Raw genomic sequence first — 18,168 nt, 5'->3', positions numbered from 1 at the left:
GCAGCCCCCAACCGGAAATGCAGTGTGCCGCATCCTCTGATGCTCGCCTCGCACAGGCCACGTAGGGAACTAACCCAACATGTATAGGAATCAAGTGAAAAGTATTTTGAGCTCGCCGTACAAATACTCTCTTAACAAAAACCTTATTCGGTCTGTTACCACCGTGCAGTGACGAAGAACATTAATAAAATTGATGAAAATGAGAGGCGACATACAAAAGAGGGCATGGAAGCTCTCAGTATTACAAAAATACATGCATTTAATATGGAATACAACGTTTAGAAGTGGCTGTAATAGAAATAGTAGAAAGCAATAGTAGCTATAGTGGAAAAAATACGCAATCAATATATTTTTTCACGAAGAATTGAGCAACGAAAACATATTACATCCTGGTGGACTTAAACTACGCCACTGGCAGTAGTGAATGCGAGAGAGGGAGGAAGAGGAGAATAATGGAAACACAACTAATGAGGATCTGGGGGGGGGGGGGGGAGGGGGGAGAGGGGGTCGAGGTAGAAAGTGGTGTGACTGATTGAGAGCGTATATAGAAGAAGATGGAAGCATTTGCTTTATTGTTCGACAGAGCGGAATATTTTTCAATTTTTTAGGGAAAAATTACTCTGTTGACAGAAGAAAGTGTTTCGGCTTTTGTTTAAACCCAACCGGGCAATGAACTCGGCACAGCATGCGTGATACCTTGATACAAGTGCGGATAGTATTATAGGCACAGCTAGGATACTAGATATGAGAGACCTCGTATTGCCTTTAAAGATTGTCTCATAAAGACGACAGTTTTTGAGTGCATAACAAGACAAAAATTTATTGATGACATTAACTAATCTGCATGTTATTATGGTACATCTGATAATGTATGAAACATAACATTACTCAAATACCCTTCAAACTCTACAGGTGCACTATCGTTATTTCTATGATACTTTCTACAACTTTTCGGCATATGCACTTCCACTTCTGAAATGACACTCTGAATCTCAGCCTTGAGCTGTCCAAGTAATCGTGGTTTTTTGGCGTACAAATGATATTTTAAATTCCTCTGCAAAAAGAAATCACGAATGTCGGATCACAACATCTGGGTGGCCAATTAAAGTGAGCATTGCGAGAAATCACCAAAGCAGCGATCCTCTTTCGTCAAAAGTCCGTTGTTGTAATCGATGTAAGACAGGTTGTACCATTTCAATGACCTCAAACCACTTCACCATTCTCACGATGCAGTTCAGACCACTAAAACACTCTCAACATACTGCGGTAGCGTTCGCCCTCCTCTTTTACTGCGTTTTCTGTATCATCTTCGAAGAAGTGAGGCCCATTTACGCCCTCAGCCAGATGCCACAGCGCACGGCCTCTCGTCGTTGGTATAATGACCTCTCCACGGTTAATCAACGATTTGCTCTGCCATAATTCCTGCAGTTACGTTTGTTCATGAAAGCATTCAACAGAAAGTTCGCCTTATACATGAACATTATTGTCTTTATGGAATTGCTATACGCTCTTTGTCTCGCAAGCACCCAACAGTCAAATTACTCGGTCCTTTGCGGGATTGTTTGGCTTTGGTTCTTGTGCCAGTTGAGCTTTATACGCCCAAAATAGCATATCTTCTTTCCGAATTCATTGCATGCTGGTTCTGGGAATATTGAATTGTTGTGACTGTCGACGAATAGGTTTCACCGGAATTACAGCATCATTATCACTCACGATGACGTTTCTCTACAGCACGACTAACACGAGGATTCCCGGAGGGTTAATATCCAAAAAGGAAGGGATTTTCCCAAATTAAGCAGTCAGTCTCATCCCAGTCGACTTTTTCTGGACATTACATTGACCAAACATTCTACCTACTTTGCGAACAGTGTGTGTTCAGTATTTGTAATAAGTTGTCACTGTGACAACGTAGTGGTCCGTCGTGAACTGCTCCACTCCGAAGCGTAAAGAAAACATATGACAATCGTACAGCGTTTAGTGGTACCAAAATGTTGGACATTTCAAAACTTAAGTTGTTTAAGATGAGATGACACTATCTCTGATGCAAGGTACTGGGGTATGTGCACACTGAGGAGCCAGTGAAGCAGACATAACGTTTGGTAGTCACCTAACTTATCTGGGTGCAACTATCCCAACTGAGTCTCTCTCATGGTCAAACAGAAGAGTGTTAACGGCCGTGTTGGATTACATCATATTATTGGTAGTTCGGTAGAGCGGATGAATGTACAAGATTACATTTCATATCTTGTGTAAGTTTCTGGGAGTTAAGGAGGCAGGCGGAAGTCTTCCTTCATGGACCGACAGTAGCTTCTGCACAGCTGAGCTTCTTTTTCAAAGTTATTTCCACGATTTACAGCAGACCGAAGTGGCCGAGCGGTTCTAGGCGCTTCAGTATGGAACCGTACGACCGCTACGCTCACAGGATCGAATCCTGCGTCGGGCATGGATGTGTGTGACGTCCTTAGATTAGTTAGATTAGCACTGAGGTAATCAGTCCCAAAGAACGTAGAAATACTTAAACCTAACTAACCTAAGGACATCACACACATCCATGCCCAAGGCATGGTCACGCGTTCCAAACTGAAGCGCTTAGAACCACACGGCCACACCGGCCGGCTAAGACAACACTATTCAAAGTCATTCATAAAAAGTTAATAGAGTAGGCACGGATATGCCTATTCCCTGACCTCCAAGGTGTGCTGATCTTTCCCCCGTTGAAATTCCTTTTCCGAGACTAAGTAAGGACCATTTTTTGTCCGGGAAAAATTCTAAAATTGAGGCATGTGTGGGAGTTAATTTCGAAAACTGCTGCACCAGAAATACTACAAAACACATGGCGTGAAATCGAGTACCATTTCAATGTCTCCAGAGCAACAAATATAGCTCACATCGAAACTTTTAAAGATATGAATACAACTTTGTTTTGTTCCCTCTTCAGTGAGACATTCAAATCGTTTCATTGTTTTGAACAGTGTTCCTGTAGTACTTGTTCAAAATCTCGGCATCCTTTTTCAACGCTCTCTGTTGGCCCGATTTATACTGGCTACCAAAATATTACTTTGCTACGTTAGTTACTCAGCTCGTAACGACAGCTTTGAGTGACCTAACAGAAATATTTCATAATTTGGGGCTTTTTTTCTATATTGGTTACGGCATTTTAGCATTTTTCGGAGATGAATAAAGATGTTTCAATCTGACTGCGTGTAAAACTGTTAGTGACATGATCATGGTCAAAATTTGGCAGAACAACAGCTCGTGAGATATACAGGGTGGTGAGAAAAAGTCTAAAAATCTTTTAAGGGTGTTGCATGGTAGGTTTAACAGACAAATAATTTTTGGAAAAAAAATTCCATACGGTGCGACGCTTACGAGTTAGTCAGCGTTGAAGTTAGCCAATCAGACCGTGGTGCGAGCAAATTGAAGTGGCTCCCCATATACAACTAGTGTCAGTTGTCCTCATTGCGTAGATGATGGCTCACGAGATTTCTGAGCCTTTCGTTCGTGTTCGATCCTTACGAACTTCTCATGTTCAATTTCTGTATCGCTCTGTTGTTCGGTTTTAGGAAACTAAGCTAAGAACATGTTTCGTAACACCGTCTCTAGGGGACCACTTAAATTTGCTTGCGCAACACCATGATTGGCTAACTTCAATTTTAATTAATTCGGAAATGGTGCAATGCGGCGAATTGTTTTATTAAAAATTATCTCTCTGCACAACTTAGCCAATAACTCCCTTTCAAGCTTTTGAGACTGTTTTTGATAGTCAAGTTTACTCGCATTTGCAAATAAGAACAACCATTACATGTATAAGAGAATGACGACTTTGAAAATGAGTGCCAGACGGGAACTAGCATCCAGATTTCCCGCTTTACACGAGCGGTCGCGTTGAACATTACAAAAAATATCAAATCAAGTACAGAATCAGAAATGGCTGCTGATCAAATTATCGCTGATCTTAATAAACGGATTAACGCTAATTCACTGACATTAAACTGTCAAAAGAGCCACCAAATGCAGTTCAGAACGTGTAAGAGATTTCTTTGCAGCGTTTGTGCAAATATGGAGACATGTAGATCGAAGAGGTTGACAGTGTAAAATTTCTGGGATTAAAACTCGTAATAAATTCAATTGGGAAGGACACACCACAGAACTGCTGAAGCGCCAAAACAAGTCTGTACTTGCAGTGCTACCGATGTCAGATGTAGGAGACACAAACATAAAGAAAATCTTGCATACTTTGCTTACTTACAATCTATTATATCATTTGAGATCGTATTCTGGGGTAACTCGTCAAACCGAGCAAAAGGTTACAAAGTGCAAAAGGGTGTATTAAGACTCATTTGTGGTGTAAATTCAAGGACGTCATGTATGAACCTGTCCAAGGAACTGTGTATTCTTACCCCTGCTTCTCAGCATATTTACTCCTTACTGAAATTTGTTGCATATAATAAGTCTGTACTGACCAGCCGAAAGCTCAATGCATAGTATCAATACCAGGAATAGAAACAATCTACATAAAGACTTAAAATCACTTACCTTGGACCAAGAATGGATCCAGGAACACATGTTTTCAATAAACTGCCCTAAATCATTAAAGGCTTGATTTCAAATGAGGAACGCTTTAAATAGTTTTAAATACTTTTAGACAGGTAATTCCTTCTACTCAATACATGTATATCTCAACATGGACTGTCAATCCAGTTTAACTAAAAATGTCTATTAGATTTCACTTGGCAACACTTGGTTGCAACAGTCAAAATTAGGTATTTCGTGTAGGACAAATTTATTAAAAGTGCATAACTACGTTTCATTCTGAGAGCGTATTGATTTTCTAAATATTAACTGTTCCAGTTCACAGTAATCTGCTCAGATATTTTGACAATATCCTGACAGATGATCAGGAAAATGAGTACTATGTTTGTTATGTTGAGGCGGAACTATTGGCCTCATGAAAAAAGGGTAGCCCGGCTGAGTCACGCAATTTGACTCTTAGTCTGATCACGAGGTGTGGTCATTAATTGCCCGTGCTGATCACGTAGGCTGACGCGAGGATCAATGAACTATTCTTGACGGGATGTATCTGGAATATCTTAGTTGATTAGAAAGTTAGTAGACAGGAATACAATTAAATACTTAGCTTTAATTCAGCATCAGCAGTGAACGTCGATCTTGACTTTGTACAATAATATTTACAAGTGCAGTTACAGACTGAATTGCGAATACTTCTTTACAATTCTGGTTGCTTCAGACATATAGATCAATTGTCAATGAATAAACTGTATGTGGCGCCTGACTAGGTCGTAGCTACTGACTTAGCTGAAGGCTATGCTAACTGGCGTATCTGCAAATTCCTACTAAAGTCCGCTGCAGAACTGGGCAGTGCTAGCTTGTCTCGTAAGACGAGCCGAGTGGCGGCGCTCGGTCTGCTAGCGCCTATAGTGGCGACTCGCGGGTCCGATGTGTACTGACGGACAGCGGCCGATTTGAAGCTTACAACGTAGCAAATGTGGTACCTTGAGCTGACACCATAACATTCAGATGTTATATGTTTTTCATGTTATACATTCTGACTTGTTCCAAACCCACGAGAATCATCTCATTCTTGGGTCTATGGAACGAAAACTGAATCTTCACTACTGGCCATTAAAATTGCTACACCACGAAGATGACGTGCTACAGACGCGAAATTTAACCGACAGGAAGAAGATATTGTGATATGCAAATGATAAGCTTTTCATAGCATTCACACAAAGTTGGCGCCGGTGGCGACACCTACAACGTGCTGACGTGAGGAAAGTTCCCAAACGATTTCTCATACACAAACAGCAGTTGACCGGCGTTGCCTGGTGAAACGTTGTTGTGATGCCTCGTGTAAGGAGGAGAAACACGTACCATCAGTTTCCCGACTTTGATAAAGGGCGGATTGTAGCCTATCAAGATTGCGCTTTATCGTATCGCGACATTGCTGCTCGCGTTGGTCGAGATCCAATGACTGTTAGCAAAATATGGAATCGGTGGGATCAGGAGGGTAATACGGAACGCCGTGCTGGATCCCAAAGGCCTCGTATCACCAGTAGTCGAGATGACAGGCATCTTATCCGCGCATCGTGTAGCCACGTCTCGATCCCTGAGCTAACAGATGGGGATGTTTCCAAGACAACAGCCATCTGCACGAACAGTTCGACGACGTTTGCAGCAGCATGGACTATCAGCTCGGAGACCTTGGCTGTGGTTACCCTTCACGCTGCATTACATACAGGAGCGCCAGCGAAGGTGTACTCAACGACGAACCTGGGTGCACGAATGGCAAAACGTCATTTTCGGATGAATCCAGGTTCTGTTTACAGCATCATGGTGGTCACATCCGTGTTTGGCGACATCGCGGTGAACGCACATTGGTAGCGTGTATTCGTCATCGCCATACTGGCGTATCACCCGGCGTGATGGTATGGGGTACCATTCATTACACGTCTCGTTCAGCTCTTGTTCGCGTTGACGGCACTTTGAACAGTGGACGTAACATTTCAGATGTGTTACGAACCATGGCTCTACCCTCCATTCGATCCCTGCGAAACCCTACATTTCAGCAGGATAATGCACTACCGCATGTTGCAGGTCCTCTACAGGCCTTTCTGGATACAGAAAATGTTGGACTGCTGCCCTGGCCAGCACTTTCTCCAGATCTCTCACCAATTGAAAAAGTCTGGTCAATGGTGGCCGAGCAACTGGCTCGTCACAATACGCCAGTCACTATTCTTGATAAACTGTGGTATCATGTTGAAGGTGCGTGGGCAGCTGTACCTGTACACGCCATCAAAGCCCCTGTTTGAGTCAATGCCCAGGCGTTTCACGGCCGTTATTTCGGCCAGGGGTGGTTGTTCTGGGTACTGATTTCTCAAGATCTATGCACCCAAATTGTGGAATCACATGTCAGTTCAAGTATAATATATTTGTCGAATGAGTACCAGTTTATCCTCTGCATTCCTTCTTGGTGTATCAATTTTAATGGCCAGTAGTGTAATATATCTAATCTAACCACATTAGTTATCCATGCATGAAGGAATGAAGGTTTATTGCATCAAGCATCCTACATTATGCCTGTACTTTGCACGTGTGTTACCAGATGATCAAATCAGAAAGATAAATGTAGATACCACGAGGAAGAATCATTATTTAGTTTCGCAAGTAATATGTGAAATGAAATAGGAAGAAAAAGACAACTATTTGTGGAATTTTGCTGTTCTTCTTTGCACGAAGTTATGGCTTCGGCGTATTCCTGAGAAAAAAATTTGGGAACTCTGTTTCATGTGGCCTACGTAAGCCCCTGTGGCGTACAAGTACCAGCACGAGCAGCAAGATCTGCTCGGAATGTAGAGAGAGTGAAAAGTGCAGAAAACACTGCCTCCTCTGGCGGGTCCGTCTGCAGCAGTATTCGCGGGCGCTTTTCATTTTTAATTTTTTTTTTCCTCGCACCCTCGTCACGTCATCGCGGCACGGGCTGGAGAGCGTGCGATTTTCTCCAGCAGGCTGCACCCGGTGCGGCTCTGGAGCACTCTGCGCTGGAGATTAAAATGGAGATTTCGCAGAGTCAAGTGGCGCACAGCGGCGCACTCGCCTCCTCGCGATCCTGTTTTGAATTTCGAATGTCAACTCTCTCTCCGGCGTCGGCGACGGCGTCGGCTCTCCGGGTCTTAAGAGTTTCCCGCTCTCTGCTGCCTGCGCGGGAGGTGAGTCGCCGTGAGGGTGGTGGGGGGGGGGGGGGGGGGGGGGAAGTACGCGGCGTCGCGGTGGACCTCGTCTACCATCGCCACTCTCACTGCTGAGAGTTTCTATCCTGTTATAGCGCCTGCAGACCTGCACACACCGGCGACGAAAATGACTCGCCACATAGCAATACCAAGGGTGCTGGCGCTGTGGTTAGCACGCTGGACTCGCATTCGGGAGGACGACGGTTCAATCCCGCGTTCGGCCATCCTGATTTAGGTTTTCCGTGATTTCCCTAAATCGCTCCAGGCAAATGCCGGGATGGTTCCTTTGAAAGGGCACGGCCGACTGACTTTTCCGTCCTTCCCTAATCCGATGAGCCGCTGTCTGGGGTCTCCTCCCCCAAAAACAACACGTTTGCTTATATGACTGAGTGGTGTCTGTCCTTTCGGGCATACCAGAAGGAACAGTCACTACGCATTCAAATAGTAGATTCGCCCCGATGGGCAATGGGTCCACCACATCCTGTGGAGATGCACAAATAAATCCGATCCTCTGGGAAAATCTCTGAGTGGCGTGAATGGAGGAAACGGACAGCGACTGTGGATATGTGGCACTAGATAGGAGTGTGGGTCGGCCAAGAGGCGTGACGACGCGGTCCACGCAGTTGCGACAAACACCGTGTACAGGTGGCGCAGTGCTTAAGGGCCTCTGGAAAGGTTCAAAATCACGACATGTTCAGTTTTTACTTTTTTGTGTTTTAAAAGTCTACACACTTTATCCTTTCAGTTGGTATACAATTTATTCAGTTCAGAAGACTACACTGGTTTTGAAATAATTTTGCATTATGGTGGTGGTGGTGGTGGTTAGTGTTTAACGTCCCGCGATAACGAGGTCATTAGAGACGGAGCGCAAGCTCGGGTTATGGGAGGATTGGGAAGGAAATCGGCCGTGACATTTCAAAGGAACCATCCCGGCATTTGCCTGAAACGATTTAGGGAAATCACGGAAAACCTAAATCAGGATGGCTGGAGACGGGATTGAACCGTCGTCCTCCCGAATGCGAGTCCAGTGTGCTAACAACTGCGCGACCTCACTCGGTTTTGCATTATGTTCTGCATGGGTGTGACCCACTGTCGCGCTGTTAAACTGCTGTCAAATGTTCTACTCATGAATCTATGTGGTCATCATGCACATTTTAGTGGTGTTAGAGAAAATAAGATGGCAACGGCCTCACCGCATTGGCTACACCGGTTCCCTTGAGATCACCGAAGCTAAGCGCTGTCGGGCGTGTTCGGCACTTGGATGGATCACCATCCAGTCCGTCATGCGCTGTTGCCATTTTCCGGGGTGCACTCAGCCTCGTGGTGCCAATTGAGGAGCTACTCGACCGAATAGTAGCGGCTTCGGTCAAGAATACCATCATAACGACTAGGAGAGCGGTGTGCTGACACCACGACCATCCCATCCGCATTATAAGGGATTCGTGATCACACGAACATAGATGCTAGTATCCGACACCCAGGTCGATAGCAGACCGGAGTCGATTGTCGAGCGCTGCAGTGAGACGAGTGTCGAGCGCGGAGTAGTACTGGAGAGTGTCGGGTGAGAAGTAGTGCTGGAGAGACAGGCAAGAATGGTGGTGGAGTGAGTTGTAAACGGCAAAATTCACCAGAGTAAGCTGAGTGAGCACGTCCCCCTGATCGTCGTGGGGTTGACCCTCACTAATATCGATTCGCGGGTGATATGAAACAGAAAGTGACATGAGCCGAATTACGTGTTTCGCGTCAAACGCGTCGGCCAGCAACAACCATGGATTGCAGTGAGAATTGTTGTGAATGTTAACCATCAGCATTGCGTGTGACGAAGTGCTGAAACTCAACAACCAATAAAAGGGTGTAACTGTGATTAGACGTGTAAGGCGAAGGTAGCAACTGCCTCAGCATTTGTGTGTTAGTAGGAAATATACACTCCTGGAAATTGAAATAAGAACACCGTGAATTCATTGTCCCAGGAAGGAAAAACTTTATTGACACATTCCTGGGGTCAGATACATCACATGATCACACTGACAGAACCACAGGCACATAGACACAGGCAACAGAGCATGCACAATGTCGGCACTAGTACAGTGTATATCCACCTTTCGCAGCAATGCAGGCTGCTATTCTCCCATGGAGACGATCGTACATAGAGATGCTGGATGTAGTCCTGTGGAACGGCTTGCCATGCCATTTCCACCTGGCGCCTCAGTTGGACCAGCGTTCGTGCTGGACGTGCAGACCGCGTGAGACGACGCTTCATCCAGTCCCAAACATGCTCAATGGGGGACAGATCCGGAGATCTAGCTGGCCAGGGTAGTTGACTTACACCTTCTAGAGCATGCGGACATGCATTGTCCTGTTGGAACAGCAAGTTCCCTTGCCGGTCTAGGAATGGTAGAACGATGGGTTCGATGACGGTTTGAATGTACCGTGCACTATTCAGTGTCCCCTCGACGATCACCAGAGGTGTACGGCCAGTGTAGGAGATCGCTCCCCACACCATGATGCCGGGTGTTGGCCCTGTGTGCCTCGGTCCTATGCAGTCCTGATTGTGGCGCTCACCTGCACGGCGCCAAACACGCATACGACCATCTGTGACACCAAGGCAGAAGCGAATCTCATCGCTGAAGACGACACGTCTCCATTCGTCCCTCCATTCACGCCTGTCGCGACACCACTGGAAGCGGGCTGCACGATGTTGGGGCGTGAGCGAAAGACGGCGTAACGGTGTGCGGGACCGTAGCCCAGCTTCATGGAGACGGTTGCGAATGGTCCTCGCCGATACCCCAGGAGCAACAGTGCCCATAATTTGCTGGGAAGTGGCGGTGCGGTCCCCTACGGCACTGCGTAGGATCCTACGGTCTTGGCGTGCATCCGTGCGTCGCTGCGGTCCGGTCCCAGGTCGACGGGCACGTGCACCTTCCGCCGACCACTGGCGACAACATCGATGTACTGTGGACACCTCACGCCCCACGTGTTGAGCAATTCGGTGGTACGTCCACCCGGCCTCCCGCATGCCCACTATACGCCCTCGCTCAAAGTCCGTCAACTGCACATACGGTTCACGTCCACGCTGTCGCGGCATGCTACCAGTGTTAAAGACTGCAATGGAGCTCCGTATGCCACGGCAAACTGGCTGACACTGACGGCGGCGGTGCACAAATGCTGCGCAGCTAGCGCCATTCGACGGCCAACACCGCGGTTCCTGGTGTGTCCGCTGTGCCGTGCGTGTGATCATTGCTTGTACAGCCCTCTCGCAGTGTCCGGAGCAAGTATGGTGGGTCTGACACACCGGTGTCAATGTGTTCTCTTTTCCATTTCCAGGAGTGTATATAAGTTTGTACGTCGAAACCTTTGTGGTCCTTCATAATAGACAAACTTTCTATCATTTCCACTATTCAATCTCAGAACGGCCGCACTCGGTTGACATACCCCCGAAACCAGCAGAAAAACCGATAGCCTTTCTTCCATTAAGCACACGGTCATATAATCATAATAATTAACTGTTTGGCGGCTTCGGTAAATTACACAAAACCCAATAAGGAATTTAATGGGGGTGTTTCAGCATGCTCCACTGAGGAAGACACGGCGGTCGGATGGTCCCGGTAGGCCACTCGTGGGCTGACAACGAAGTGCTTTTTAGAGAAAATAAGTGTCACAAAATAAGTGTGGTGTCTAACCTGTGATAGTATATCGCTCGCTCGTTTATCGCGATTCACGTTTATTTACTCTTTTGTAATCCTGAAAATATTCGTAGCAAACTCTGTTCATTGAAGTCTGTTTTATTGAATGATACTGCGAGGTAACATTCCAAAGATGTTCGGGCCCACATGCGGATCTTCTTCGTCGAAATGCCTTGGCTCAAACTCGTCTAGGGGTTGAACCGCACGTGTCGCATTACACGCCGTAAATTAGACACTTTTGACCCTTTGGTTAAATTGTCTGGTTGATGGCAAGTTTGCGAAATACAAAGCTAACATAACATATAATTACGGTAATAATAATTTCGAGAACTAAATTAACGACCTATAAATGATGTAGTCCGCACAGTTGCGATTTGGTTAGAATAATGTTTATTCAGAAAGCAAACTAATAGCGAAAGTGGTAGTATGTAGAGTTACTATAACACGCCTATGCCTACATTTCTCCGGAATCCAAACTAATCTTCCTTTACGTCAACTTCTGCCAGTTTTCGGATTCTTCTGTACATAATTCTTGTCAGTAATTACTAAACTGGTAGTTCGAAAATATTCACACCTGTCAGCATTTGCTTTATTTGGAATTAGAATTATTAGTTTTCTTTTGTGTAGTCTGAGGGTATTTGTGTGTCTCATACATCTTGCACAGCAGGTGGAATAGTCTTATTATGACTGGTTGTCCCAGGGATATGAGCAGTTTTTAAAGAATGTTAGCTACTCCAGTGGCCTTGTTTCGGCTTCAGCTACAAATTATGCATGTTCAAGTTAAAACATAAAATATATTAATGTGCTTATCACTTATATCATCACACTACATACTTCCTCATAATATGTGTTGGGAATGTCCTCAATGTGCTGCAACACATCCCTCTACTGGTTTCATGTAGTAGCTACAGTTTACATGTTCGCTATACTGATTCTGGATATTTTCATCTTGATATGCTTCAGTTGGTCTGTTGTCTGAGAGTTGTTCTTCTAAACGATATCCTTCACTTGTCCACAAAGTAGATAAAGGGAGATAAATGGGAGATAAATCTCGGGACCTAGGCGGCCACAGGTCAAGTGAAATGATATGGCCCCAAAGAACTCTCACAACATTATCGTGGCTCTCGTTTGCCAGTGCACTGCAGCACAATCTTCCTGAAGCCAACAGTGTTGATCATCAGCCACTAACAATGTCATAAATTGGATGATTATGTCCTGGTTCAGCTGTTATTGTTTTCGAGAGAAAATTGGGCCTACAAGTCTTAGATCCACTTAGATGAAACCACATTTGAGCAGAGTAGAAAACATAATCCAACACCTGAACACCGATGGGAATAAAATGTAAAAATCATTGAGAAAATTTAATCTTTTTTTTCTGTCATATTCTCTAACCTCAAGCACAACATGAAAGCGATAAGAACAGAGTTTCAGCTTCTCTGTGGCTCTGCAAACACCACCGTATGACTTAACGGTAACAGTTTGCTGACGTAAGTCTAACATAGACCTTCTTGGCGAACGTAGCAACACTGCGCTCATATTTTCCATGAGCTATCACTTAACACCGAATGTCTGCCCGAACATTGACGTTCATTCACATTACCAATTTTTCTGAAACGATCCACTATGCATCACATCTTTGGTTTGCTAGGCACATTTGTTTCAGGAAAAGCTATACTAAAAACCTTCTGCCATTTTAAGAAAGGCTGCGATTTGAAGTAACTTTCAGGAATGAACCAATATTCATCTTGGGAAAAACTTAAGTTTTTTCGCCCATACCAAACTCAACACTGACAGCCGGCGGCGGTGGCAGAGCGGTTCTAGGCGCTTCAGTCCCGAACCGCGCGACTGCTACGGTCGCAGGTTCGAATCCTGCCTCGGGCATGGATGTGTGTGATGTCCTTAGGTTAGTTAGGTTTAAGTAGTTCTAAGTTCTAGGGGACTGATGACCACAGATGTTAAGTCCCATAGTGCTCAGAGCCATTTGAACCATTTGAGCCAACACTGACACTGACATCAGAAGGGTGAGAGACTTCTTGAATATAATGTGCTGTGCGTCTCCGCGTCTCCGTCGCCAACAAAAACATTCCCGCCTGTATAACATTCAGTTTCCCACCACTTTTTAAATATTTTTAATTTATTGACAGGTTTTTTTTTAGCTTTTGGCTCACCCTTTATAATAATGCATACAGGTTCGTTTCTCTTGAGTAATACTCTTTACACCTTGCGGGTCCCCTTATTTGCTTAGTACTGGTTTTCCATCAGTTATTACAAATAATTCTTTTATATGTCACGTCACCACTGTACTTAACTACATTTGTCGTAAATGAAACTGTCAAATCAGTAACGACAACAAATAATGAAGTTGTACTGACTGTGTGCGTACTGTGTAATAGAAAGAATACTTCATTAAAGATATGATTTTCGGGCAACCAGAGCAAGTTTAGTACGGACAGCAGGTACCAGCGACAATAACAATAGCTGTAACAATTTTGTGCATCGTGTTGAACTGAGTCTGGGTCACATATTCGGGTACTTCCGTGCTATATCAGCTCTGTGCTAGAGTTAACCGACAGGTGTGAATGGCGACCTTGTCACTTGGTACGAAATCTGGAGAACGTGGTGGCCAACCCACTTCTGGGTCAAGCTACGTTATTTTGCCTTGCGATTCCGGCACAGCCGAGCGAACAAGGTTAAAGTCCTCTCGGACGTTAGTGTTGCGGTGCCACGTCGGCCCTGCATGGCGTTCAGTATGACCCTCCTAAATTTCGTGTGGACTGTTGGTCTATTCGTAAAGCTTATGCCTGGAATTCAGTAGATCGGATCCTGGCCGGACTTCGAATATTTGCAGTCTGTCTTTAACCTCGCCTTCCATCACCTCTCAAAGATTTCAGTTACTTGAAGAGTCGCCAGGAAAGACACGCTCTGCGGATTCCGCGTTAAACTGTAGGCCCGCTTTCCCTTGTTGGATAACTGAGGCAGTTAAGGGACACTCAAGTTTCCAAACCGGCTCCCGGTCAAAAGTCATGCACTTGGCTATCGAAACACACACATAAGCGCGCGAGAGAGCACGCTCGTGAACCACAACCCCAACAACGACAATTTACAGCGGTAATGTGCATCAAAACAAGAAAAAAATATGTAATAAACATGGGCTCTGAAATGCATACCTCAACAGCATTTGTTCATCTTCCATAATTTGAAAGAAGTTTCTTCTATTGTGCGCCCTTTGCTTTCCATATTATGAGCGAGGGTGGTATGGAAAGCTATGAGCACATTGTCAGTAAATGAGATGCGCTTTACACTAAAGAAGATGAGAAAGTGCTCATAGCTCTTAAGGTACGCATTTTGGAGCTCCTGTTTACTGGACATTTTTCTTGTTTTGATCCGAATGACCACCTCTCAAAATACGGCTAAGCTTGTAGTAGAAGAGTTTTGTTTCACAGTACTGACTATGAGCAAGTGCTCCTAACTTTGAAGGTATACATTTTTGGTCCATCTTTTCTAGACTTTTACTTTGTTTTGTTCAATACTCTGAAAGTTTTTTGGTGGGCTTCTGGTGCTACGCATTTATTATATGGGGCAAGAAATATTCAGAGATATGACAGGAAGGATCATTCGAAGTTAGAAAGCCTAGTGAACATGGGCTCTAAAATGGATACCTTAAGAGCTATGAGCACTTCTTCATCTTCAATACTATGAAAGAAATCTATTCTATTGCCACGGCTTTGCTTTCCCTATTTTTGGAGAATGTAGTATGGACAAAAAAATTGAAACATAATTGTCTATTAAACGTGGATTCTGAAATGCAAACCTTTAAGAGCTATGAACTATGAGCTTCAGGACAACAGATATGTTTTATAGTAGCGAAGATTAACAAGTGTTCAACGCTCTTAAGGAACCCACCTTTACTGGACATTTTTCTCTTTTTTATTTGATCTATGTTGGATCTTGCGAACTCCACGTACTTTCAAAGAGTGCAAAGTGAAGGTTATGAAAATAGTATAATTTCTAAAATTTGATAATACCTGTCTAGCTTTTAATGTAATCTCTGACTAGATTAAGGTTAACATTTAGAGCCACAGCAAATCTGCCTAGATTGCGAAATCTGAGTGTGAAATAATGTGGTTTTAAATTGAAATCAGATTACTCCACAATGAAAAAGACTTACTAAACATTTCATATACAAACCGCATCTTGAATTCAGTAATCAGAAGCATCCTACAGATTTCATTCACATCATTGATAACATTAATAGACAATTAAGGAAAGAACCGATAATAATCTCTGTGAGACATACAAAGAAAATTCAATCACTTGCTTCAAAATTACCATATTATCCTACTGACACTCTCAACACATCATGATTTGAATTTTGTGATAGAGCAGTAAGCTCTACCAGTATTTTACTTGATGGAGGTGAACTTGGTTAACTAAATAAAGGTCTCAGGCATAACATTGTACCAGTATGTAATGACAAAAACTTCGAAGAACTACCGTCAGCATAAAAATTGCATGTGACATAGCCAAACTAAGCCAAGTAAATAAAATACATTAAATTCAAAGCCAAACTAATTATTGCAACAAATCTACAATCAGCTTATAGCTGTGTGAAAACTGATTCAAATACACTCACTAGCGTTATTTAAAAGACTTACAGATGACAAAGTCCTGTTGTTGTGGTCTTCAGTCCATAGACTGATTTGATACAGCTTTCCATGCTTTCTATCCTGTGCAAGCTTCTTCATCTCCCAGTACCTACTGCTACCTAAATCCCTCCACGCTGCCCTCCAATACTAAATTGGTGATCCCTTGATGCCTCACAACACGTACTACCAACCGATCCCTCCTTCTACTCAAGTTCTGCCACAAATTTCTCTTCTCCCCAGTTCTATTCAGTATCCCCTCAGTAGCTATGTGATCTACCCATCTAATCTTTAGCGTTATTCTGTAGCACCACATTTCGAAAGCTTCTATTCTCTTCTGGTCCAAACTATCTATCGTACATGTTTTACTTCCACACTTCATTCAAATACTTTCAGAAACGACTTCCTAACATTTAAATCTCTACTCGATGTTAACAAACTTCTCTTCTTCAGAAGCGCTTTCCTTGCCATTGCCAGTCTACATTTGATTCCTCTCTAGTTAGACCATCGTCAGTTACTTTGCTCCCCAAATAACAAAAATCATCTACTACTGTAAGTGTCTCATTTCCTGATCTAATTCCCTCAGCATGACGCGACTTAATTCGACTACGTTCCATTATCCTCGTTTTGCTTTTGTTGATGTTCATCTTATATCCTCCTTTCAAGACACTGTCCATTCCGTTCAACCACTCTTCCAAGTCCTTTGCTGTCTCTGACTGAATTACAATGTCATCGGCGAACCTCAAAGTTTTTATTTCTTCTCCTTGGATTTTCATTTCTACTCCGAATTTTTCTTTCGTTTCCTTCACTGCCTGCTCAATATACAGATTGAAGAACGTCGGAGGTAGGTTACAATCCTGTCTTACTCCCTTTCCAACCACTGCTACCCTTTCATGCCCCTTGACTCTTATAACTGCCATCTTGTTTCTGTGCAAATTGTAAATAGCCTTTTGCTGCCTTGTAACCTCCCCACAAAATAAAATAATATGAATAATATTCTCATTTAGCGTAACTACCCAACAGTGAAAATATAATACAATGTGACAAACCTATAACCTTTCAATAATTGACATTCAATTTACCCAGGTAAATTTTGGACGTCAGCAATGCTGCGTCATGGCCCTGATACATCATTCTGAATAAACTGAAAAATCTTACCTTAATTAGATCGCCGGATAACGCGTATATATCTGCTCCTATAAGAAATTTTCCTGGCGCAGCTAAGTGCAATGCTGACTGATAGATTTGTCTTATAAAAAAGGAAGGAACTGACTTTTCTTTTCAATAATCGGGATTGCCAAGGATTGAAGAAATTAGTGAATTCTTTAAATTCAGATCAATGTCAAAAGTTACTTTTTATGAGAAAGATTATTATTAACAGATTTTTTTAAACATTTATATGGGACATGATGTAAGAATACTACATATGCGCGAGGCTGCTTTTACCTTATCCTATAAAACTCAGGCTCCGCCATCGCTGCACACGACCGGCCCACCCAACACGATACACCAGACACGACTGCTGGCTACCAACAAGATACTGCTACTGCTACACACTTCCTACTGCAGTCAGTACTGCTCTTTGGTCTCAGATTCTCTTCTAGCTTACATATCGCAGGCAGCGCGTGAGCAATACATCGAAATTACATCAGCTCGAGTGCGCTAGCAACAAGTTCTCTAATTATGGACCTCTTACAGCCTGTATTTTACCCCTGCCACCTTCAGAGTTTGAAAGAGAATATTCCAGTCAACATTGTCAAAAGCTTTTTCTAAGTCTTCAATTGCTAGGAACGTAGGTTTACCTTTCATTAATCAATTTTCTAAGATAAGTCGTAGGGTCAGTATTGCCTCAAGAGTTCCAATATTTCTACGGAATCCAGACTGATCTTCCCCGAGGTCGGCTTCTACCAGTTTTTCCATTCGTCTGTAAAGAATTCGCGTTAGTATTTTGCAGTCGTGACTTTTTAAACTGACAATACCCGTTTATCATCTGCATTTCTTCTTGATGTAGGAATTTTAAAGGCCAGTAGTGTATGAATGACAAAGCGCCATGCCACCGGTTCTCAGCTGTTCGCCACTGGTTTGATGAACATT

The sequence above is a fragment of the Schistocerca gregaria genome, chromosome 8, assembly GCF_023897955.1.
Source record: "Schistocerca gregaria isolate iqSchGreg1 chromosome 8, iqSchGreg1.2, whole genome shotgun sequence".
NCBI classification, from domain to species: Eukaryota; Metazoa; Arthropoda; class Insecta; order Orthoptera; family Acrididae; genus Schistocerca; species Schistocerca gregaria.
The sequence above is the reverse complement of the archived record's forward strand: the minus strand, read 5'-3'. Positions refer to the sequence as shown.